Source organism: Aythya marila, assembly GCF_965140915.1.
Source record: "Aythya marila genome assembly, chromosome: 1".
NCBI classification, from domain to species: domain Eukaryota; kingdom Metazoa; phylum Chordata; class Aves; order Anseriformes; family Anatidae; genus Aythya; species Aythya marila.
In genome coordinates, this window is record NC_139042.1 from 115,611,132 (window position 1) to 115,633,331 (window position 22,200).

General features: G+C 40.7%; 1 long non-coding RNA gene across 1 annotated transcript in view; it reads right to left on the minus strand.

The window, feature by feature from the left end:
- Positions 1 to 17,842, minus strand: part of LOC309873842 — a 283,992-nt gene extending 266,150 nt beyond the window's left edge. Inside the window, exon 1 of the long non-coding RNA XR_014316746.1 lies at positions 17,828 to 17,842. This is a non-coding gene — a long non-coding RNA (uncharacterized lncRNA). The remainder of the gene's footprint in view (positions 1 to 17,827) is intronic.
- Between the last annotated feature and the right edge of the window lie 4,358 nt (positions 17,843 to 22,200).

Sequence of the window (22,200 nt, forward strand, 5' to 3'; positions counted from 1 at the left end):
CTTCAACAGGCTGCACTGACTCAGCTGACAAACTTCTTCCTTTGTGTGCAGGGAATGTTTAAAAATTTAAAAGCAAAGGTATCACGATTTTCTATCTACACATATCAACTTAAGCCGCTTGAATTTCATTTTATCTGAAGGTAGGAGATCTCTTCATCCTGATATATCAAAGTAACATTTTTTGAGGCTGAAATAAAAGGAAGGTTTCTTCTGAAGAGTTCCCATAAGGCTTAAAATAAACTATTTCAGGACAAATAGTATCTGAAAATATTTAGATAATATGGTACAGCAACATTAAATAAACCACATAAAAATATTTACCTTTGGCTTCAAATCATGTTAACCTGAATTAGCTGATAAACACTGGGGTAGCTCTGATGCAGACAGCAGAGAGCACACAAAGTGAAATTCTTCTCCCAGGAAACTTCTACCACTGACTTCACTGGAGCCACTTCACCTATCTCATTTATTTCCTGACTGTAGTGATTTTCCTGGCTTATGTCAGGGTAGCATCTTGTTCTTCTGCGGCATGTCCTGCACTTTATTGACTGGAACAACAAAACAAGTACAGCGGTTGTCCTATCAGCAGCTCTTCAGCTAACTAAAACAGATTTGTACTCTTCCTCCATTAGGTAAGTCAGTGACTTTTGGAGATAATCACTTCCTTTGTAAACATTTCCACTGACCTGCTAACAAACGTATTTCTAATTTCCCTGCTCCAGTTTGTTGCCACGCAGTCTCCATCCATTAGAGCAGCAGAGATGGTAACAGTGCACTCTCACCTTCATGTGAGAATTTCACTCCTCTCTGTTTTAAGCATATTGGGTGGCTACTACCTGCTTCCTCTTAAGAAACTAATGTGCCATAGTATTCTGCTGTATAAACTATATGAATGCCTAACTGTAAAGTTTTAAAGTAGTATGCCTTCTAAGAAGGAGCAATCACTAGTGATTTAGCTTTTAAGTGATGTCTTAAACTTGGACTTATGAATTGCTCCCTCTGTTGCAGAGCAAAGATGGGCAAAACTAAGAGAAAGCATCTATTTTCTTCCCATGGGAAACTCCCACATTGCTGGTGGAATCCTCTGGGAACATGCGCTTTTGGCAACACAGCCTTCCTAAGTGAGGTGACCTGGGTGAAGAATACTGGTAACTAAAGGAACAAGTATTTCTGGCTTATCTTATTTTTTTGACAAAGGCTCCAATAAGAATGTGATCAGATAAGAATCATGCTCCCATGGGTTCTGCTAAGCTTGGACATGCCTTAAGGAGACTGTGATGCCTCCCAGAATGGATACTGGTTTAGAAAAATTATAGTTTTACTATATTTTTCCTATATTTCTTTTATTTTTCTTCTCTGCCACAAAAAAAAAAAAAAAAAAAAAAAAAAAAGAAAGAAGAAAATCCCAACATCTTCCTTGAAAGAAAACATTTACTCCTGTGACTTAAACAACACCTGAAGTTATAGTGATTATGGCAAAGTTATCATCCCTATAGTTGGTAGTTGCACTTAAAAACACAGCTTAGTCTCTAACAGTCATCAGGAAACAAAAGTGGAAGATGTTCAAGGCCCATAAAGTGATTTTCAGCCTGCTATAAGCACCATGCTTCCCAGGCACCACATGGATCTCGTGGACAGCAGCTTGACTCGACAAAAAAAAGTACCGCAAAAAGGAACAGATACACCCAACATCATATCTGCTATAGGTCCATTGGGAACAAGAAGGGAAATGGTCCTCAGACTTCCTCTTCCCCAGAAAGTCTGGATCACAGGGCCACTAGCAACACATGGGGGTCGAAAAGAAGCTCAACATGAGCCTGCACTGTGTGTTTGCTGCCCAGAAAGTCAACTGTATCCTGGGATGCATCAAAAGAAGTGAGGAAAGCAGGTGGAGGGAGGTGATTCTCTCCTTCTGCTCTGCTCTCCTGAGTGCTGCATTCAGCTCTGGGGCCCCCAGCACAAAAAGGACACTGAAGTATTAGAATGAGTCCAGAGGAGGGGCACAAAGATGATCAAGAGGCTGGAGCACCTCTCATACAAAGACAGGCTGAGGAAGTTGGGGTTGTTCAGCCTGGAAAAGAGAAGGCTCTGGGAAGACCTTACAGCAGCCTTCCAGTGCCTACAGGAAAGCTGGGAAGGGACTCTTTTTCAGGGAGCACAGTGATAGAACAAGGAGGAATGGCTTTAAGCTAAAAGAGGGAAGATTTAGATTAGATATAAATAAAATTATTTACTCTTTACTTTGAGGGCAGCAAGGCTCTGGCGCAGGCTGCCCGGAGAAGCTGTGGATGCCCCATCCCTGGAGGTGTTCAAGGCCAGGCTGGATGGGGCTTTGGGCAACCTGGTCTGGTGGGAGGTGTCCCTGCCCATGGCAGGGGGTGGAACTGGATGGACTTTGGTCCCTTCCGACCCAAACCATTCTGTGGTTTTATGATTCTATGAAAGTTTGATAAAGCAACATCACATTTTCACCCCTTGGGTTCCTTACTCTAATGCAAAGTCAACTAGTCTCCAGCTGTATGTTCTCTGTAGAGGCAAATGTGGAAAGAAGCTTATGATGTTCTGTGAGAGGAGGTTACAGGAGGAAGAAAAAGAGGTTGCTTATTTATTTAATAAAACGTTGCTTTTGCAGCTTGTCTTTTTCATGGAGAGAAATAAAGTTCATGGATGACAATCAATTATTACTGTCCATCAGCATGCAAAGCAGTTCATGACAGACAAGACTTCTTTCCCCTAGGACAAGCAGCATGCTTATAGGCATAGAAAAACATAATTGCAGAGCCAAGATTAGCACATGTAAACATCTACTGCATAGCGTTTTTAATGATACATTTTATTAAAGCATTTCTTCTAATAATAAGGTTTGGTGAAATGCTTATAAATTACACTGTGTATGATTAAAGATGTCCTTTTTCCTTTATGATCTTGAGAGATTAGTATGGAGCAAAAGAGAGCACAACAGATGATTATATTCCTGCCTTCACAGAAACATGTTGTCTTGGAAATATAAGACCTCAGATCTTCCACTTTCTTGTATCCTAAATGAAATCAGTTTGCAATGAACCTTCTTCTTCCACATTACAGCTATTGGATTTTGCAATCCAATGGATAAAAGCTTGTTTGAAAATTACCTTATTACTTGTCCTCTGGCCAAGCTCCTCTCAAGGTAAGTCTGCACTTCAGTGACTGCAGTAACACGAGGTTGCTAACTTCACAGTAATTAGCTCAGGACCTTAACACTGTAGCTGTGGTAGCATAAACCATGGGCCTAAAATCCAAGTCCAATTAGCCTACGCAGCGTTCCACGCTGTTGCATCAAACACATGGCAATGGGACAGAAAGCTACTTTGAGTATATCCATACAACCTCCAGGCTTACTAGTATAGCTTAGACATATCCTGGACTAGACTTAAGAGTTTATGAGCACATAGTCCTTACAAAAGGCTGGAGAGCATTCAATTCATAACTTAATTACGTGTCCAGGAAGGTCACACAGAACCCAGGCACCTGTTTTAGACAGTTGCAAAAATGGGAAATATCACTTGTTAATTTTGTGTGAAAAAGCCTGAGGAGAAAAAAAAAAAAAAAAAAAAAAAAAAAAAGACCTTTCTGGATCCAAAGTAGGAGAGAGGAACTACAAGATGTGAGCTGTTTATCTCCCCATGTCTCCTTTAACAGTTTTCAAGTGCTGGCAAGTAGATATAAGCTTTTCTCCCCACTCCCTCAGACAACGTTATGCTGTCACAGCAGGAAGCAGATGGGAGCTCCAGTGAATATTTTAGGGGTCACTGCATGGAAACTGCAACTCTTGAGCAAACCTTTTATAGCATAACAACATGTGGCATGCATGCTTGAGTCTGCTGTTAGAAAGGCTGAGATCAAACTGGAGAGTTAAGCTACACTTTGATTGTTTCTGTAGATCCTTAAAACGACATGCTTTAGCAGCTAACACCCAACTCAACCAGGGAAAGTCCAGAAGGAAAGGTTCTCCCACTCACTTGCTCTTGTGCTCCCTGGGCAAGCTCTTACAAAATCATGGGTTTTAAATGGAAGTAATTCAGAAGGCTGCAGGACTCAGCAGACTCTTCTGAAAGAAATCAGAATTAAAAAAAAAAAAAAAAAAAAAAAATCACAAACCACCACCACCAAAAAAAAAAAACAAAACACAACAAAAAACAGCTCAGACAAACGTTAATTGAAACGTTCCCAAACAAGATCATGGCAAGGGGAACCAATTGGCTGAATCCCGAGTTCTTACAGCCACTAGTAAATAGCCCATTTCAAAAGACCTTGGAAATAGATGCTTTAAACAGAGCCAAAGGATAATGCCAGCCACGGAGCAGGCTTCAACACAACCATTATTTGGTTAGATTGCCACTCCTTTTATTGAAAAACAAAGAAATGTATAACGTTAAAACAACCAGATGAAGAACATCCTAAATTTTAGTAACAGGGATGGGGTAGATATTTTATTTATATGAATTGCCTTTGATTTCAATGGATTGCAGCACAAAGGCTGAGCCACCTACTCAGAGAAATAAACTTATAACTATATCTGAAGAGAAAGACCCTAACCCTAGACCCGTTCTTCTCCGTGCTATTTCTGCATCCTTTCATGAAGACAAGAGTTTACCTGCCACAAAGGGATCCTCAAACAGCAAAAAAATAACAAAGAATGGTTTGAGTTGAGACCACCCAGTTCCAGCCCCCTACCATGGCCAGGGACACCTTCCACCAGACCAGGTTGCCCAAAGCCCCATCCAGTCTGGCCTTGAACACTTCCAGGGATGGGGTATCCACAGCTTCTCCGGGCAGCCTGGGCCAGTGTCTCACCACCCTCTGAGTGAAGTATTTCCTCCTAACACCTAATCTAAATCTCCCCTCTTTTATTATATAACCATTCCTCCTCATCCTGTCATTGGCCATGTAAAATAGAACAATCAGAGCATGAAGTATTCCAGAGTGGAGCACAGTGTACTGTTACAGCCCATGAAAGATATAATTCACCTTTGCAATGCTCTAAAATATGCCAAGAAGTGATGCAATCCTCACAGCGTCCCAGGAAGAGAAGAACAGAAAGATGCCCCCTCTCTCTACCACTAAGGCTCCTGCATAAGCCCTGTGATTTGGCTTCAAGTCTATATTGAAAATTCCAGAAATGCAGGTGTGTCCCACTGTATCAGATTCTGCTAAAACTGGGAAACTATCCACGTAACAGGTAGTGGCACTTAAGGTAGACAGGTAATTTGCAGCTACAGGGACCCCAGAGCTTTGCAATGTACATACCCTCAAATGATGCATCCTGTGGCGATGTTGTCCTGCTGCTTTCCTCAACAGAGGCCAAAGTCTCTAAAGCTAAATTGATCCTTAAAACACAAATTGGAATTGCTCTCATAAAATGAGGAGACTTTTGCCATAACTTAGCCAACTCAAATCAAATGACAGCATCTTAAAATATTTCTATACTTTTAACATTTTTTTTTTTTATCATCACAGCCTAAAATATCTCTTCTACATGAGGAAAGGAGACTTGTGCTTTTGTCTGTGATGCCTTTGATGGTGGCATTCAAAGCCATGTTTCAAAGATCAATAGCAAGGATCATTAAGGAGTTCACAGTCTGATTTTTTCTTTTTTTTTTTTTTTTTTTTTTTTTTTTTTTTTTTTTTTTTTTTGGTGTGGAAAGGGAAATATTCCTGAATTGTTGTTTCTGCCACTGTTTCACAAAATAACTTTGCCGGTGTTGCCTTGTGTGTACCCCAAGCACAGATGGCAATCCTACCTTAAGGCTGAGGACTGAACACCATCCTTCAGAAGTGATGACTCCATAAACATTATGCACCCCCAGGTTTTTCTCCTCCCAGTGCAGTCACAAAGCAGTGTTGCAAGTTTTTTTTTTTTTTTTAAACTGAGCTTTAAGGCACCACAGATGTTGCCTTGTTTCCAGGTTTAGCCTGACTGGAAGCTATTGCCCAGGGTGTAGCAGTGGTGCTTTCCAGTACAGGGGCAACCACAAAATTGCACCCTTTCCTTCTATCCAAACACATGCAAGACACACAGACACAACGCCCTTGGGAAGAAAGGCAAACTCTACTGCAGAAACCACTTGCCCAAAGGGAGGAAGGCCAGTAAGTCTTCCTTATTGTTTGTTAGTCTCTCTATAGAGAGAACAGAAGTAGTCCTACTAAAAAGAATTGTTTAAGAAGAGGATTTTACCCAAATTTCAGTTTGTTTGTTTTTTTTTTTTTTTAAAAAAAAAAAAAAAAAAAAAAACACAACTGGGGTAGATAGTGGTGCACTGAAACCATTTACTCACCATTTGCTTCTATAACTTTGCTGTGGGGAAAAAGCCTGAATAGAAATTGTGGAGCAAAACATTAACACACGGGTATGTTGCTGCACGGCGTGACACTTCCAGATGGGCAGAGTTTTGTGTCAGCTGAACTCACCTGCAATCAGAAAAGGGGAGTAGTACCGACATCTGATGATGCAAATGGATGTCTGAAACAAAAGCATCTGTGTGCAATATCGACAGGGTTGGTAGCTCCCCTTTGTTTTTGCAAAGCTGAGCACAGGCAAGGGACAGCAAAATACAGCTTCCCAGACCCCTGAAACCTGTTTGCCTCTATTCTATCAGCACAGGGACACCAGTAGCTCTCTCAAAATCAGGCCCTTTGTAGAGACATGGACAAATACACAATTAACCTGTGAAAATCACCCACACATTTGATTTTAAAAGACCATCTATCAGGTTCTCGACGTCCTTTTTTCCTTTCTTTTGCTGTGCCTATTTTCTCTGGGGAGGAAGTGATATTGTTGGGGCTGCTGTCCGCGGAACCAAGTGCCTTGTGTTGAAGGGTTGTCATAAAGCTTCCCAAGAGCCTCACTTCTCATTCGAGATTCCTCTCAGTGTGCTCATGCAGCCAGTACACAAAGTACAGTGCCCGCCTTGGCCCAAGACAGAGCTGTATACGTGTCACGCAAGAGGGCAGAAAGTGAAACAGTGAAAGACCAAAGGAGCAGAGAACAAAGCAACAGAAAGCCATAGAGCATTACATGATTTACATGAGGAAGCAAGAAAGATGCAGCTCCTGCCCCCATTTCTCACCCCCACCATCAGCTGTAACGCAGGGTGCCTGCAGCAGCTGCGTAGCCCAGTCTGAGCCATGCTCCTCAGGAAGGCAGCCAGCACAACCCCAGGAAATGTAGCCCTGAGAAAACCCTATGGGGAGAAGAAGCAGCACTCCTGATAAGGGCTGACTAGAAAAGAGACTGAATTACCAACAAAGCCACCACAAGTATTCTTTGTAACTAAGCAGGATTACTTGCAAGGAAATGCCTGACTTCTAACATAAGTTTTTCTCCCTACCCTAGATTACCATGGGTTTTGACTAACTGCCTAGCTCAAAGTGGGTTAGATCATTTCTCCTTTTATTGCAAGAACTCCCTTAGTTTCTTGAGCTGTATGTCCCTGGGATCTACCTTTTCACAAATTCAAACTTCCCAGAAAATAACCCGATTCACTTAATTTGCACACAATTTCTGCCACACCAAAATGCCATCCTGCTCTCTTGCCTCGCCCCACAGTCTGGATGATATTGATCATTTTCCAAAAACAGAGGCAGCCTTGCATGGCACGTGAACTCTTCTGCAGACTGACCTGCACCACTCTAGCTGCCAGCTGAATGGGAGAAAAAGGTAAGTGCTAGAAAAATACGAGATAGCTGACAAGACCAAAAGCAAGAGTTTGAGGAAGACCTTGTTCATTTGCATGCACCTGACCTCACTGGCATTCACCAACGATTAACATCAACTGCCACGGTCAACACTTAATTCACACAGAAAGCTGCTGCTAGTTTCACTTCATTAATATTGACGTCTGAACTCAGTAGCTATGGTGGATTACAATTAATAATTATTTATAGCCAGCTATCTGCACAGAGCATGCCTGTCTAATGCTGGGGGTCAGGTTATGAATGTTGCTTTAACAATTCACAAGCTGTCCACCTCTGCAGCAAGCCACTTCACCTCTTCTAGCTCAGGCACTGCCACCAGCTCTCACATTTGTCCATTTACGGGTATGATGTGTTTTCACATGTGAAACTCAGGTTTATTCCACACTGCTGGGTAGATATTTGCAACACAGAGTAGTATTTCTTTGAAGAAAAGCTAGACAGCAGCAGCAAAGGTTAAGGCTAAAACATGCAGGTGCAATACATTTTTATTAATCTCAACTTCTGGTTCAGAAATACACCTAGAAGTCCAGCTCCTCTGTGACTCCACAGGGAACAAAAATCCACTTTGCCTCTCTATTTACATGTGCAGCCAGTGAAGTTCTGCATCCTGCACAAGCACCACCACTTTACCACCAGACCCAGCTCCTGAGAGCCATCCAGCCCCCAGTGACTCATACAGCAAAAAGCCGTCAGCAAGGATGAGCACAGGTTTTGTATCAAACCAGATCACACAGCTTCCTGTTATCATTACTCAGATGAGGCCAGCCCCAGTGTCCCACGCAGCACTCCACAAGGGTTACAAGTGGAAAAAGTGAAGCAGCATCCCTCGTAGCCACGCCACCAGCCATCCTTCTTGGGCCAGGATAGCGGTGCTGCTCTTGCCTGTACTACCAGCAGCCCAGCAAACCGGGACTGCTTATGGTGCAGCTGACTGGGCAGTGATTCATAAATGACCACCGCTCAGCATCAGCTTGCTTTGTTTTAGCTTGCTTTCTAGCCCCCCAAAACTGGGTAACACAGTGACACTGAAGAATGTGAAAACGAGAGGAGAAAACTGGAGCCTCTGGCACCAGTGAGGTGGGTGTCTGGGAGAAGAAAACGCCAAGGAAACTTTGCAGCTCTGCAGATTATTACTTTTCTCTCGCCCTCCCTGTGCAACCTCCTGGATACAGAAAATCCTCAGCCATAAGCTCAACAAATAATAAGTTTCCACATAGTTTTTACAAATTGCACTATATTTAATAAATAAAACTTTAATATATTTTCTCATACTAACTTCAGTCAAAATTAAGACCACTTTCTCCTTACCACATTTTTTTCCTCCAATAATAAATATATTTTCAGTGAAAAAGTATCTCCCTTTTCTAGCCGACACGTCCAGAATACCTCGGTTATTTCAGTTTCCAAGAGGCAGTACAGAAATCAAGCCAATCTGTATCATTTCACCTGCTTTCAAAGCTGCGAGACAGAAAAATTGCTGTATTTGAAAGTGATTGACTTTTTACAAGAATACCATCTTCCCCACCAGTTTGCAGTGCTACCATCACCACTTTGTGGTTGCATGGATTTAGCAACTGTTGTTTCTGCCATGAACATTTTCTAAAGGCACCAGGTGTTTGGGACCTTTTGAATAAATAAAATTAAAAAAATAAAAAAAAGCTACGTCAATGTTTTTGCTCTCTTACACTGTATATGAGAGTTCCTCACTATTATTACCCCGATAAGAAAATCTAAAGGAAGAAAACCAGAATTTTTAAAGGAACACTTACTGAATCTTGTTGAGGAACAAAATCCTCATGACAATGATATATAAATATATATATATATATATATATATATAAAATATATGTGTATAATATAAACAAATCCTGATTTTCAATCAGAAGGAAAAAATAAATATTTGAGCAACCTTACAATATTTTGGTCTCCGAATCTAGCAATAATACCTCAACGTACTATTTTTTCCTTGCCATATACTTTTTAAATATGAAAACAGCCTTTTCAACCTGTGCAAAATGGTAGGAGAAAACACACAATACACAGAGATAAAAATAACTAAGTTAAAATTATTTAGTTTAGAAAGTTTGCTAGAGCTCAATCATTAAAATTCATTAATTAACATATAAATTACTTAGAAGGAATTCGACATGCTTCTGGATAGAGCTCTGAGAAAGAAGCCTCCTGATGTTCATAATGGCTGATACTGTTCGCAATTAGAAACTAAAACTGACCTCTAGAATTGGCCTACTGAAAATTTCAACCTTCTGAAAGTTATTTTCCTTCTGAATCTGAAAAACAAATCTCTCATGAAATCTAAACCCACTCCCTGAAGCCTTTCAGTCAAAATGTTCTGCTTTTATCAAATTCAGAAGCCGTATCCGTATTTCCTCTAATTTTGTAATGCAATCCAAAATACATTTTAGACAAAAGACAAATTTTGTCACAGCCTTGTTGACATTTGGCTTTCAACTTCTTTATGTGAGACTGCACTGTAAGTGACACATCCCCATGAAAAAACTGGGTTTCAGTGACAAAGCATTTTTCAACAGAAAAAAAAATGTCTTCTCAGTGAATTTTTCCAAAGTCTCAATTCTTTTCATGATACTCATCTGGGATGACCAGGAAAATAATGTACTGCAACCTTGAAAGAGTGGAAGCAAATCCTGTTTTCTTGTCTACATCGCCTCCTATTTGCAGGGGGAGAGCTGCACTGTGTTTCTGCAAGAAGCCAGATTTAACCCTTCCCCCACCACATCACAAGCAATGAAATCTAGCTTCTTACCACCCTTTGTCTCGTGGGTTGGATTTTCTCCTGTCTGATGAGGTGAAAACTCTCACTGAAGTTTCCTGCTATTTCCCTGTCTGTATCATCTAAACTCTCTGGTGTCCTATAGAAAATGGGAAACCTCACAGCATTTCTGTCAGCAGAAACAATAATCGAAGCTCTTTCCTGTATTTAGTCTTCTATTTCCCTAGGATGGTTGGGAAATTTGAATCTTCTGTACTCCTAGCACTCTGTCACAGCTGGCTGAAATTGCTCTGACATTATTAGGCAGGCACGCAGACACCCACAGTGTGGTCACACAAGCATCATCTCCTAAGAGCATAAGATAAAAAGAAAATTACAATAGCTGCATGTATATGTGATTGTTGGAAAGATCCTCACACACTTTTGCAGCCACATTCAGGCAAGAAACTATGTTATGGGATAATTAGCAATCTGATGAGCAATTCACGTATGAAAAGTATTACATAAATCCCAACATCATTATAGCTAAGAACAGGGTAATAATTACAGCTAAGATTGCCTGCATACTTTACTTCCTAAACCTAGGGGATTGTTTTTTTTCCCAGACACTCATAACTTTACTTGCCAGTCTAATCCTGGTCTCTTTGCCCAAAGTCAGCTGCAGCGAGACCACTGATGCAATGTCAAGAGTATTTCCCTCACTGTCTGCCTGGAGCTAGTCTTCTGGAAGACTCCATTAGAAGAATTTGGCTGCTGTTAAGAGGAGTTTGTTGTGGTGGGTACAGCAGAGAGCTGTACGTTTGGATTTAAGAAGAGCTTTCACTTTCGTTGATATTAAGAAAAAGTGAGAACAGGGGAAACATAAGCAATCACAAGGTGTTATCTGCACCCTATCTTTCCACGACTGTCTTCCAGCCTTTTCTTCAGAGGCCAGTGTGTTCCTCAATGTATGAAAGTTGTTTTGTATTATGAACATAACTGGAAATAAAATGACCTTAAAACACAAATCAGGAGTATATCCAATATGTAAATCAACATCTTTATGAGCTGCAATGATGAGGAATGGGAAATCACAACTATTCCAAAGTACCTTTTAGTTTTTTCTGCGTTCCCTTAGGATGAAGAGGAAACAGGGCTAAAGATCTCAGCGACCACCACATACAACACCTCAGCTGATATGCATGCATTATATAACAACAGCATGAAGTTGCTACATACACCGTTTAACCTCACAGAGGCCATCCAGTTCTAATCTTGGTCTTATGCAAATTAGGAATTAATCTAACTGTGCAGACACCAGCGGCCTCAATGTGGTGTAAAGGTGGTGGAAATTACATCCTCGTCAAGCCCACATTACGTGTAAATACTGTTCACACAAATGAAATGAAACACAGCAACTTGGTAAGAAACAAAGTGCTCGGGAGCCCTCCTCAAAGTGTTTCATCAAGCATCTGAGCCTTGTGCCTTGCCACACGCAAACACCCAGGCTGCAGGTACATTGGACCTCTGCCACATGCATGAGGTTGGTCAGTAGATGACCACGTGGAGGCTTTCAACTGCAGCAAGCCAAGGGTCGCTTGGCTTCTGCCCAGGAAGGGTGAGACTTCCCTGGTTACCTTTCCCTTACTGATGGTTGTAGAGAACCGGGGTGTGGACATAGATGGCTTCTGTGGAGCAGATGATGCACGACAGGGGCTAACCCTGTCCTTACCACGTTGTGTGTCACATCACTTAGCTACAGCCAATGCCAACTGCTGGTACAAAAGGTGTTCCTGCTGCAGTGCTGTACTGGGAGAAGTTAGGGAAAGCTGATGTCTCGCTGTTCACCCACATTACAGAATCACAGATTCTGCAAACATCTGACCAGAAGCAGGATGCATCAGCTGCCTTCCACCAAGCAAAACAAAATAATTGTTTAAGTACTGACACAAATGCAAGTATCCTTGCATGCTCTGCAACTTGTACAATACCAACAGAAAGAACTGTTTAAGTCAACTACTTTCAAGAGTGTGGTATAGAAAATATTTCAATGGGAACATGTAGGGTGTGATGTCTGCACGTACTGTGGGTATTTCAGAGTGGCACTGGTCTATATTCATCCAAAGACCAAAAAGGATGAGTTACATAACCCCATGACTATAAAAAGCCATACTTCCTATATCAGAGAAAATGCAAAGAGTGAAGTTATTTTCAGAAAACAGCAAGCCTCCGTGATGACTTTCCAAAGTTATTATTATTATTATTGTTATTCTGCTGCTCACTTTTAATTACTTTGAGTAAACATACATGTATTGATTTTTATCTTCGTATCAGAATGGAACTTTTTAATCCATGTCATATCATGAACTAATGTGTCAACCTGAAGCTTAGCATCCAACCCCAAGGGCAGATAAATTGATACTGACACTGCTTAGTTTAAGTGTCATAAGTGTTTTACAAGATCTGATACAGAAAAGATAACAAAAACGCTAGGGCCAAACACCCAAAGGACACTGGGAAAGAACTAAGAACTGCATGACCTTTTGGATGTCTGGCTTTTCAGACTATTGTTTCGGTGGTTTTCTTTTTTTTGTGTGTGTCTGCTTTTGTCTGAAATTCTAATTAAGACAAGCTTCCCAAATGCTACTGCTTGGAGCTCACAGGATAGCCTCCTGAGTGCTACTTCACAGCAATAGCTTTATGATTAGTGTGAAAGCAGGCTTATACAACATTCTGCAGCTAAATGCAGGTACTCCAGGCTCCTCGTAGACACAATGGCAAACAATAACTTTATATTCTATCTCTTTTTACCAATGCTCTTCTCAGTGCTGACAGGAAGTATTGCTGAACAATTCTGGGCAAGTAAGTTTTACTTCTCCTTTTTAATGTTTTATTATTATGTGCTTCAACTATCTGTCTTAGCTCAGCCTCTGAGCCTTGCCATCCACCTCCTCCCTGAGCGGATTTTACTGACTCCTTCCACAGTTCACTTGATGTCAAAAGGTTATAAGAAGTTCACATGATTTTACCTCCACAACTGGAAAATACGCCTGAGAACAGTATAGTTAGAAGAGCTAAAGAAAATGAAGCAGTCAAGTTGTGGATTAAATATTCAAATAAATTAGCTTCTTGCATTGTTTCTCCCTGGGTGCCTTTAACTCTTTAACTTCCTTTATTTTATTTTTAAACTAAACCAATAATGTTCTTTCTGAGCAGTGTCTTGACTGTAAATGTCCCAGCCACCTGGGAAGTGCAGCCATCTACAGCAGGCACCGCGTGAGTAAAACTCCTCTTGTTGCCCTCCGCTAACCAAGAACTCCATCTAGATATTCTCTTATTTAGGCCAAATGTTTGGAAGTCAGGTTTGTAGAGATGAGCAATATACCTCCAGAGATCACATCACTGAGGCACTAAGCACGAAATTTTCCTGTAAAAACAAGAATGAAGCTATCAGCCAGTTCTGTATAGATACACACAAAACCAGAAGATTTGAAGCTAATCTCACAGGTATCACCTCAGAAACTTGGGCTTTTGCAAGCCTGCAGAGGAAATTAAAATGCCAAAGAGGATATGAGACCACTCCAAAGAAAAGCCACTACAGCAACTCTCAATACATTTATTTCTTGCTGATTATCACGATGGGGATGACCTAATTGCTATTTTGCTTCATTTTTTTTTTGAAGGCCAGATTCCATAGGATGCTAAGCAACCTTGCGTCTTACATATGCCTAACGCTTCCTTCTAGCTAAGCTTCACTGAAATCAACTGGGCTTGAGCACATATTTAAGTGCAGGACAAAAATTGCTTAACACTTCTGCATTATCGTTTATTTTAAAGATGCATATTTGTTCTTGTCTGCTATTTATGGCTCATCTGTCCCAGCTTGGCAATGACCAACAAGCAATAAAGAGAGAAAATGTAACATACCATTAACTTAATGTAAATACTTTGCAAAACTACAGCTTCATAATTGCATAGATCATTTGAAATAGTGTAAGCAAAAACAGTGGGTGACTGGAAACAGAATCCTTCAAAGTCCAGGACCAATGACAGATACCACAAGTAATGACGTATATTTTAAAAATCCCCTTGATATATATTCAGATATTTCTGTTTGTGCTGGCTTACTAAAAAGCAATGAGATGTATACAACATCCATGTAAGTAATACAATAACTGCACCCGCTAAAATAACTGTGCTATCTTAGGCCTATACATAAACCAAACCCAGTAATTCACACATTTCCCTAAGCCAAGTTTTTATGCAGATGCATCTCCGAACTATGGACATCTGTGAGGTTTTAATTTAAATCACACAAGCTCATACTCAAAACCTGAAGTACAAGAGTGAAATTTCTATCATGGTGGGTTACAAAGCATCAACAAACACCCTTCTCACAACATGGCTCCCCACAGCAACAGCAATGTTCAGATCCATGAGGCAAGAACTGTCTTGACAACCTCTTGATATAGCTAAGGACTTACCCCAAAACACAGTTTACTCAAGAGAGGAAAAAAAGACAAAACAAAACAAAAGGCATCAGGTAAACAAAAAGTCCTGGATACTTAGAAAGGTGAGACCACCCTCTGGAAAAGCCTTGATATGTGTTTAATTTTGCATTTTGTGAAGTGCTGTTTCCCTTTTGCTGAACTCCTGTAGGTGGTAGTGTTGGTATAACACGTTACAAGTAATTAAGGCGGCCTCTTGGGACACTGCCTATCCCTCCAGAAGACTTCGTTCTTTAAGGCATGTTGGCTTACTGCCAGGTTACGCTTCCTCCAAGCATGGTACTCCTTATTCTTAGGATCCATAAACAAATCATTAAATTAAATTAAAGCCCATGTTTATTCAAGAAACAGTAACACCTGTGGTGTCAGAACACATGAGTAGGGGAACACAGGCAGACCCTACAACTAATCCAGCCCTTATTGATCATGTTATCCTTGAATTTTAGCCTTTTTTATTTGCTAAACAAGGTTAAGAAATAATGTTGCTTCTTTTATTGCCTATGTCCTCTACCTTTTAGTAATAATAATAATAATAAAAAATCCACAAAAAGCAGTGTAATCTAGAATTAGTATAGCTTCCTACCAAAAATAAAAAATAGAGAGAAACATTTAAGAAAAATGTGTGTGTGCGCGTGCCTGATTTTGTTTTGTGGTGGATGAGCAGAAAAAAATAAGGTTTTAAACAAAAGCAAACAATTGTTTTTGATGGAAAAGATAATTGTCAAACCAACAGTTCTGTTCTTTGCTCAAGTAACTCCAATTACCAGATGTGGAATCAAACACACAGAAAATGCTTTTCTGCAGAAATGCAAAATCTCCATATCTACTTAAATGCACCATAAAAGTGCTTAGAAATAATTGCAAACATGGCAAATATAACTAAGCTCCAAGTCCGGGTCATGAAATGACTAAGAAATGTTCTTCCAGACAGTAGGCAACTGCTGGTGATGCAAATGGTTGCAGTGCAGATGGAGAAGGGCTTTAAGGACTCCTTATCCCCCTACATATGGAGCTGCAACAAGAAAACCTTTCTGATAATAAAACAATTTTCAAAAGCCCTCACGAAATTTCGACAGTCACAATGCAACCCATTCAGCCTGTTTTTATGTGGACAATAAAAGACTGAAAAACAACAAACATAACATGATGGCAAATGTGTTCAAATCATGCAAAGCTGCTGTGAATAAGTGCTGCAGTTCGCCAGCGCTTATTTTAAGTACAAAAGAGTACTGTGCCATTTGGCTGTACTGCAGGGACACTATAACATATGCACCCCTCAGTTACTGTTGCGTTTAGGAAGTATTAAAGATGGAAAGCCAGATACAGTGCCATGAGGGAAGGTTTTGTGTAATGGATAAAAAAGCCAGCTTTAAAAAGGAGAAAATAATTGAACAGGATAATGCTTAGAGGTAAGAGCTCCCCTCCCCCCCCCCCCCCCCCCTCTGTTTTGGGCCTGTGGCAGAGAATGTACCTGCTTTGTAGCAGGGTTGGTCAGAGTGCCCTGATTAGAGGCACTCATGGTGTGAAGAAATGAAAATAAGCCTGGGGAAGCATTTGGAAAGGACTCAGCTATAGGAGAGCATGCACCAGCATGTCTGGTCGAGGCATCCTCACTGCGTGGATCTAAACTCAGGCTGGCACGGTGCTGCCGGCTGCTCTTGTCATGCCTGATGTGTCTCCAGCACAGCAGCACTGAAATGAATGCCATTTCATGCCCACTCTAGATTTGACTGGCATCCAGCAAGGGCAATGGGTGGCTACACCCCTCTCTCTCTTCACCTGAATGATATCCATGGTCTACGCTGCTTGCTCTCCTTAGCTGTGCAAATAGTAGTGGCTGCTGGATCTTGGCTATGGCTTTTTCCAGCTAAAGCAGGGCTTGAATTTAGCAGGCAAATCCATTCTAATTACCTTTTTTCCCCTCTTTTGGTCAAATTCATCTGAACTGTTAATTGTCAAACACTGGTAACGATGAGGCAGTTCCACTGAGTGGCAGAATGAATCAAACGCCTTAGTTACACAAGAGTAGGCTGGCAAGTCCCCCTTAAAAAAGCCCACGCAGTGAAAAGCTGCTCTTTTCCCCTACAAATCATATCAGCTGTTTGACAGCCAAATGTCTGGGCCAGAGTAGGCCAAGAAGAAAGAATTGCCCTTAGATATATTTCCACGAGATATGGAGATTTACAGGACAAAAATGAAGACAAATCTGAAGAACCAAAGAAGTAGATAATTATTTTAGGCATTATTAAGCATCTACCAGCTATCCAAATCCCTGCTTCACACACACACACACACAAAAAAAAAAAAAAAAAAAAAAAAGTCTGCAAAGTCTTTCCCTTGTAGTTCACCTCTGGTTATAAAAAATCTAGTCCTTGTGCCTTACCTGACAGTACAGAGCACAAAGAATGCAAAACTGAAAGGGAAGTGAGTTTAGATGTCAGAATTAGGCACATATCCCTCTCATATCCCTGCCCACTGTTCAGTATTGAGCATACTTTGCAACTTTCTCATGCGCATCTGGAGCAAGTCTAGCACTCCCCCTGCTTAGAAGTACCACTTTTTTAAATTCGAAATCAAGATCATGGCATACAAAAACTTACCTTCTTTAATCAATAGATCAGCCCTGATTGGTGATTATTATAAAAGAATATTCAAAATAATCTTTTTCACCAGAGGGTTTTCAAAGTGCGTGTAAAGCAACTCAGTCTAACGCTCAGAGAAATGACACAGACATCACAAGTGGTACTTGTTAGCTGAGCCATCTGCAGCATGGGGTCTTAATCACCCTTTTGCATTACTGGCACAGTTCTACCACCAGAAAGAGAGGAGCAGAGGTAAAATGTTATTTTGTACTTACTCAGAAGGTTATCAATAAAGCAAGTTTCTTGACCTCTAAGTTCACATCTACAAAATGGGGTCTCCTGAGGTGAATTGCTATTAAGGAAATACTACAGAGTCTCTACTGGAGAAGCAAGGCTTAGATTCCATTTCTTGAGACACATTGTAATGAGTTCTTTTCACCCTAGATTGAAGTACCACCTAGGAAAGATTATAAAACTTGTGGCTGTCACTATTAGTACTGAACAGCTGGATTACCAAGACTTTCTGGGGAGCTGTAGCTTATCCATCACAAGTAAAGCATTCAGCAATTTCTCTTTCATAATCTTAGACTTCTAAAGAAACAAATTAAATGGTAGTTCAAACATTAGCCCATTAAATCACTTATGAAATCTGAGCTAAAGAAAATCTTGTTTCTATCGCCAAAGCTATTAGGTATTTGCCATTGTCCTTCTGTCTCATAAAGTTTGCTCTGTCTGTATACACGTTCACAGCATACAACTGTGAAATTCTAAGAATAGCAGAACAACAGGAAAATAATATCCACAGATATACTCATGCGTTCCCACTTGTAATTTGTTCTGGCCTCCTTTATTCCCCTCTGGCTATTTTTCCAGGAACATGAAGATGAGTGGTTACTACTCATGGAAACACTGAGCTTCTGTTATTTGCAGAAATACTCACAGACTGCGTGAGTCTGGAAAGAAATTGTGCCTAGGGAAGTCAATATGCTAACCATTTCAAAAAATACTAAACGTACATCTAGGTGAGGAGGAGACTTAGCCTACTGTTTGTTAGGTGACTAAATTACAGAGTGGGTGACCACAAGACTTATTGAACTAACAAACCATCCTTATTGATTCTGAAGTACAATAAACAAATTGCTTTTTACAAGTCAAGTGGATACCTATTAGCAGGATCACTTCCTGAGAATTAAATGGAGGAGGGGGGGAAGACAACATAAACAGAGCTGCCTAGGTGGAAAATGTTTCCAGTGGGAAATTTTCATAACCAGTTGCTCAGTTGCTAAAACAAATGGTGGACACTTCATACATATTCATTTAGCCACAGACACACTGCATGACAAACCTAATCAAGTCCAAGAAACAGAGTATGGGTTAACTGAAAGAATTAAAAGAACTGGTAAAGGAAAACAAACTACTTTATCTCTGGTCTGCTGGTTTGAATCCAATCCATATTAGTAGACATGAAGTTGTTACCCTCCAATGTCTGACTGTAAAGTGGCCCACGTGAAATGAGCTGGCAGACTTTGTTCTGCCTTACCGAACAGGAGACTCAGCAACCTCTTCCTCTTCTTTTTCACACATGCACACAACATTTTCAGAAATTGAGATTGTATTAGAACACATAACAAAGACAGACCAAAGCTTCTGAGTGCCTGTACACAACCAACTCCTGAGCTGTTAGTTATTGTGACAGCAGAAAATAGAAAAAGCACAGCAAAACATATGCATCCACAACCATTATGTGTTTTCTTCGAGGATGCAATGTTTATTACTACAGAATTTCCCTTCCTGGTCATTTTCCTGTTGCTACATAATTACTGTCATTCTTTGAACACTAGCGTCTGCCCAGTTTCTGATTAAGAATCCAAAACAATAATCTCTTGATTTCAGAAGCCTCGTGGCTAAAAAACTGAACTATAGAAGGATGTAACACTCTCCAACATATAAAAGTGAAAAAAAGTTGTAACATTTTATACTGGAGAGATTTATAACTTGCCCAACAAAAAGAATGTTATAAATTTTTCAGTAAAAAGTTGAAATGAGCATTTTTTTCTCCTCAAGCAAACAAAGTGTTAACTGGCTTCAGTTTTCATAAGTTTTTGTGAACATATTTGTGGGGCTTGGTGCCAGTTTTGAAATAGCTACAAATTACTGTAATTTGGCAATGTTTTGTAAAGACAGAGGACATGTACAAATTTTAGCTTATTGGCTGCAATAATCATTCAGGATTATTTTATTGAAATGGCACCTATAATCGAAAACCTACAGGTTTGATGTTAGTAAGCACACCTGCCAGCTAGAGCTTGAATTTGCTTTCACTCACTGTGAGCCAGAAAAGCTCGACATGAACTCCAGTTATGACCCAGTTTCAATGACCTTCGAGCGCTAAAAAGCAGGGCACACTTAGTGCTATAAGCTCTTGTCATTTCATCCTTGACTAATACTTTGTCAGAGGCAGTAAACTGCTGTTTCAATACAACTCAGTATTTTGTGATACTTCAGAATATGTTTCCAAGACCTGCTTTCAAAAGGAAAAGATGTAGCTAGAATTTGCAACAACCACTCTCAAAACCAAGTTTCCAAGTTTTCTGATAAAACAGAACAATGGGAATAATAAATTGCACTTACCCTCTGTCTAGCCCCATCCGTCTGCAATGCAGGCCTTCTTGACATGCCAGCAGGATGAACAGAAAAAAAAACTCTCACTCTTCCTGAACTGAACACAAAGCTATTGTTCCCTGCTTCATCTTCTATCATTCTTGTTTTTGTGGAGGAATAAAAATCAAACAAATCAATGGCCTACCTAAAGAAAGGGTGAGAAATTGCAAAAGAGCAGCCATAAAATGTCCTACTAATTTGGAAATCAATTCAGCCCTGAAACAGCTGGATTAGGCCCCACCAAATGGTGCTTGATAACGAGAATCACCTGGTTTAAAATACATGTCTCCTATAGCAGAAGCACATGTACTTCAGAGTTGGTTCATGGTTTGTTTGTTTGTATGTCTGTTCATTTGTTGTTCAGGGAAATCATTAGAGTCCATTTTGAGTTTTATCCTGCTCCTTCAGATGCATGAGCCCAGTGAGGCTCCGAGCTGCCTGTCAGGTGCAGGCTGCATCACCATGTAGCTCCCACCCAACTGCCTTTCTTTTTTTTTTTTTTTTTGGTTTGTTTAATTTCTCCTGGAGAGGGAACACAGACACAGGCTGCAAACTAAAGAGCTGATGATGATTTTGTCTACAACAGCAATATTTGACCAGTTCATGGAACCCAAGCCAGTACAGACCCTTCTGTTGAGTCCTTGTAATCGATTTTTAAAGTGCCATGTGACTGATGGTGGCTGAAGCTAACATGCCGACAGAACTTACATTAATTAAAGAAAGTCTTACACGTTCTCTCATGTACTAGTAGTTTCCAAACTACCTCAGCTATGTCAGTGGCACTTTCCCATTGTAATGGCTGGCCTTGTTTATCGGGAGTTATTACTTTAAAGGTAACAGTTGAACTCCTGGGTTTGTAGGCCTCCCTCCACCCACGGCTGTCTCACCACGTAGGACTCAGAGGTGTAGCAGCAGGAAGGAACTGCCGATACCAGTAAGTGACGGCTACTGGAGAATTAAAACATTACACACAGAGTACACGCAACAGTCTCTCGCTGCTCCCTTACTCTGCCAGCACCCTGCTGCCCACAGATGGCTGTGAGCACAACATAGAGCACCCAGAAATAAAGATGTTAAGTTGGTTGCTGCAGCACGCAATGCCACAGGAAAGGTACAGTCTAATTGCGTAGATTCAAGTGCTTTGAAATGAACCAACATAGGTTATGAGACTAAAAAGAATCAACATGCCAGCCTTTTTTAGTATCCTCCCCGCCCTTTATCTCCTTTAATATACTTAGCTGCTTGAGCCTGTGGCCTTGTAGAAAGTAGCTGAAGCAGGGTGCAGCCTCACCAGCTGAATGAGAGAATGTGTATGGAAACAGGAGTTGAGCTGCAAAGGTGTAAAATTTGGGCCTGAAGCTGGAACATGTTAGTCTGAACATGGCAGGCTCAGCGGGGAAGGTTGAAAAGCCTGACTGTCGCCTTGCCATCTTGATGAACAAGGAGACATTTTTCTATTAACCGAGGTGTGGAAGCTCATTTCTCAGTGTTTGTAACATGTGGAACAACATTGACATACCCTGGGTTTAGTATTGAGCTAAAAATTATTTTATCTGGTCTCCCAAAAATCAGTGAATGCAACTGGAGGATCCGAAGGCCGATGCCAGTATAGATGTGCTGGAATAGCTGAGGAACTTCCTGAATATTTTTGTCTAAAATAAACAAAAGAGGCTTTCCAGGAAGTTCTGAGTAACCATTTGTCCTTAAGTGTAACTGAGCAGCTACAGAGGGAAGAAACCATCCTGGGATGGAGAGACAAAGATTTACATAAACAAGAAAACCCACCAGCCTGCTTGAGGAAATTAAGAAAGAACAGACTGAAACATCCCCAGGAATTTCAGTAAAGAGTAACTAATCTAGGGAGACTCATAAGAGAGCTCTGAAGAAATGAATGAAATTCAGGAGTTCGTAAAGACAGCCTACTGACTCCCCACAGAGAATTTCCTTTGGTGCGTAACACCAGATGGGCTTTCCCTCCCATCCAGCC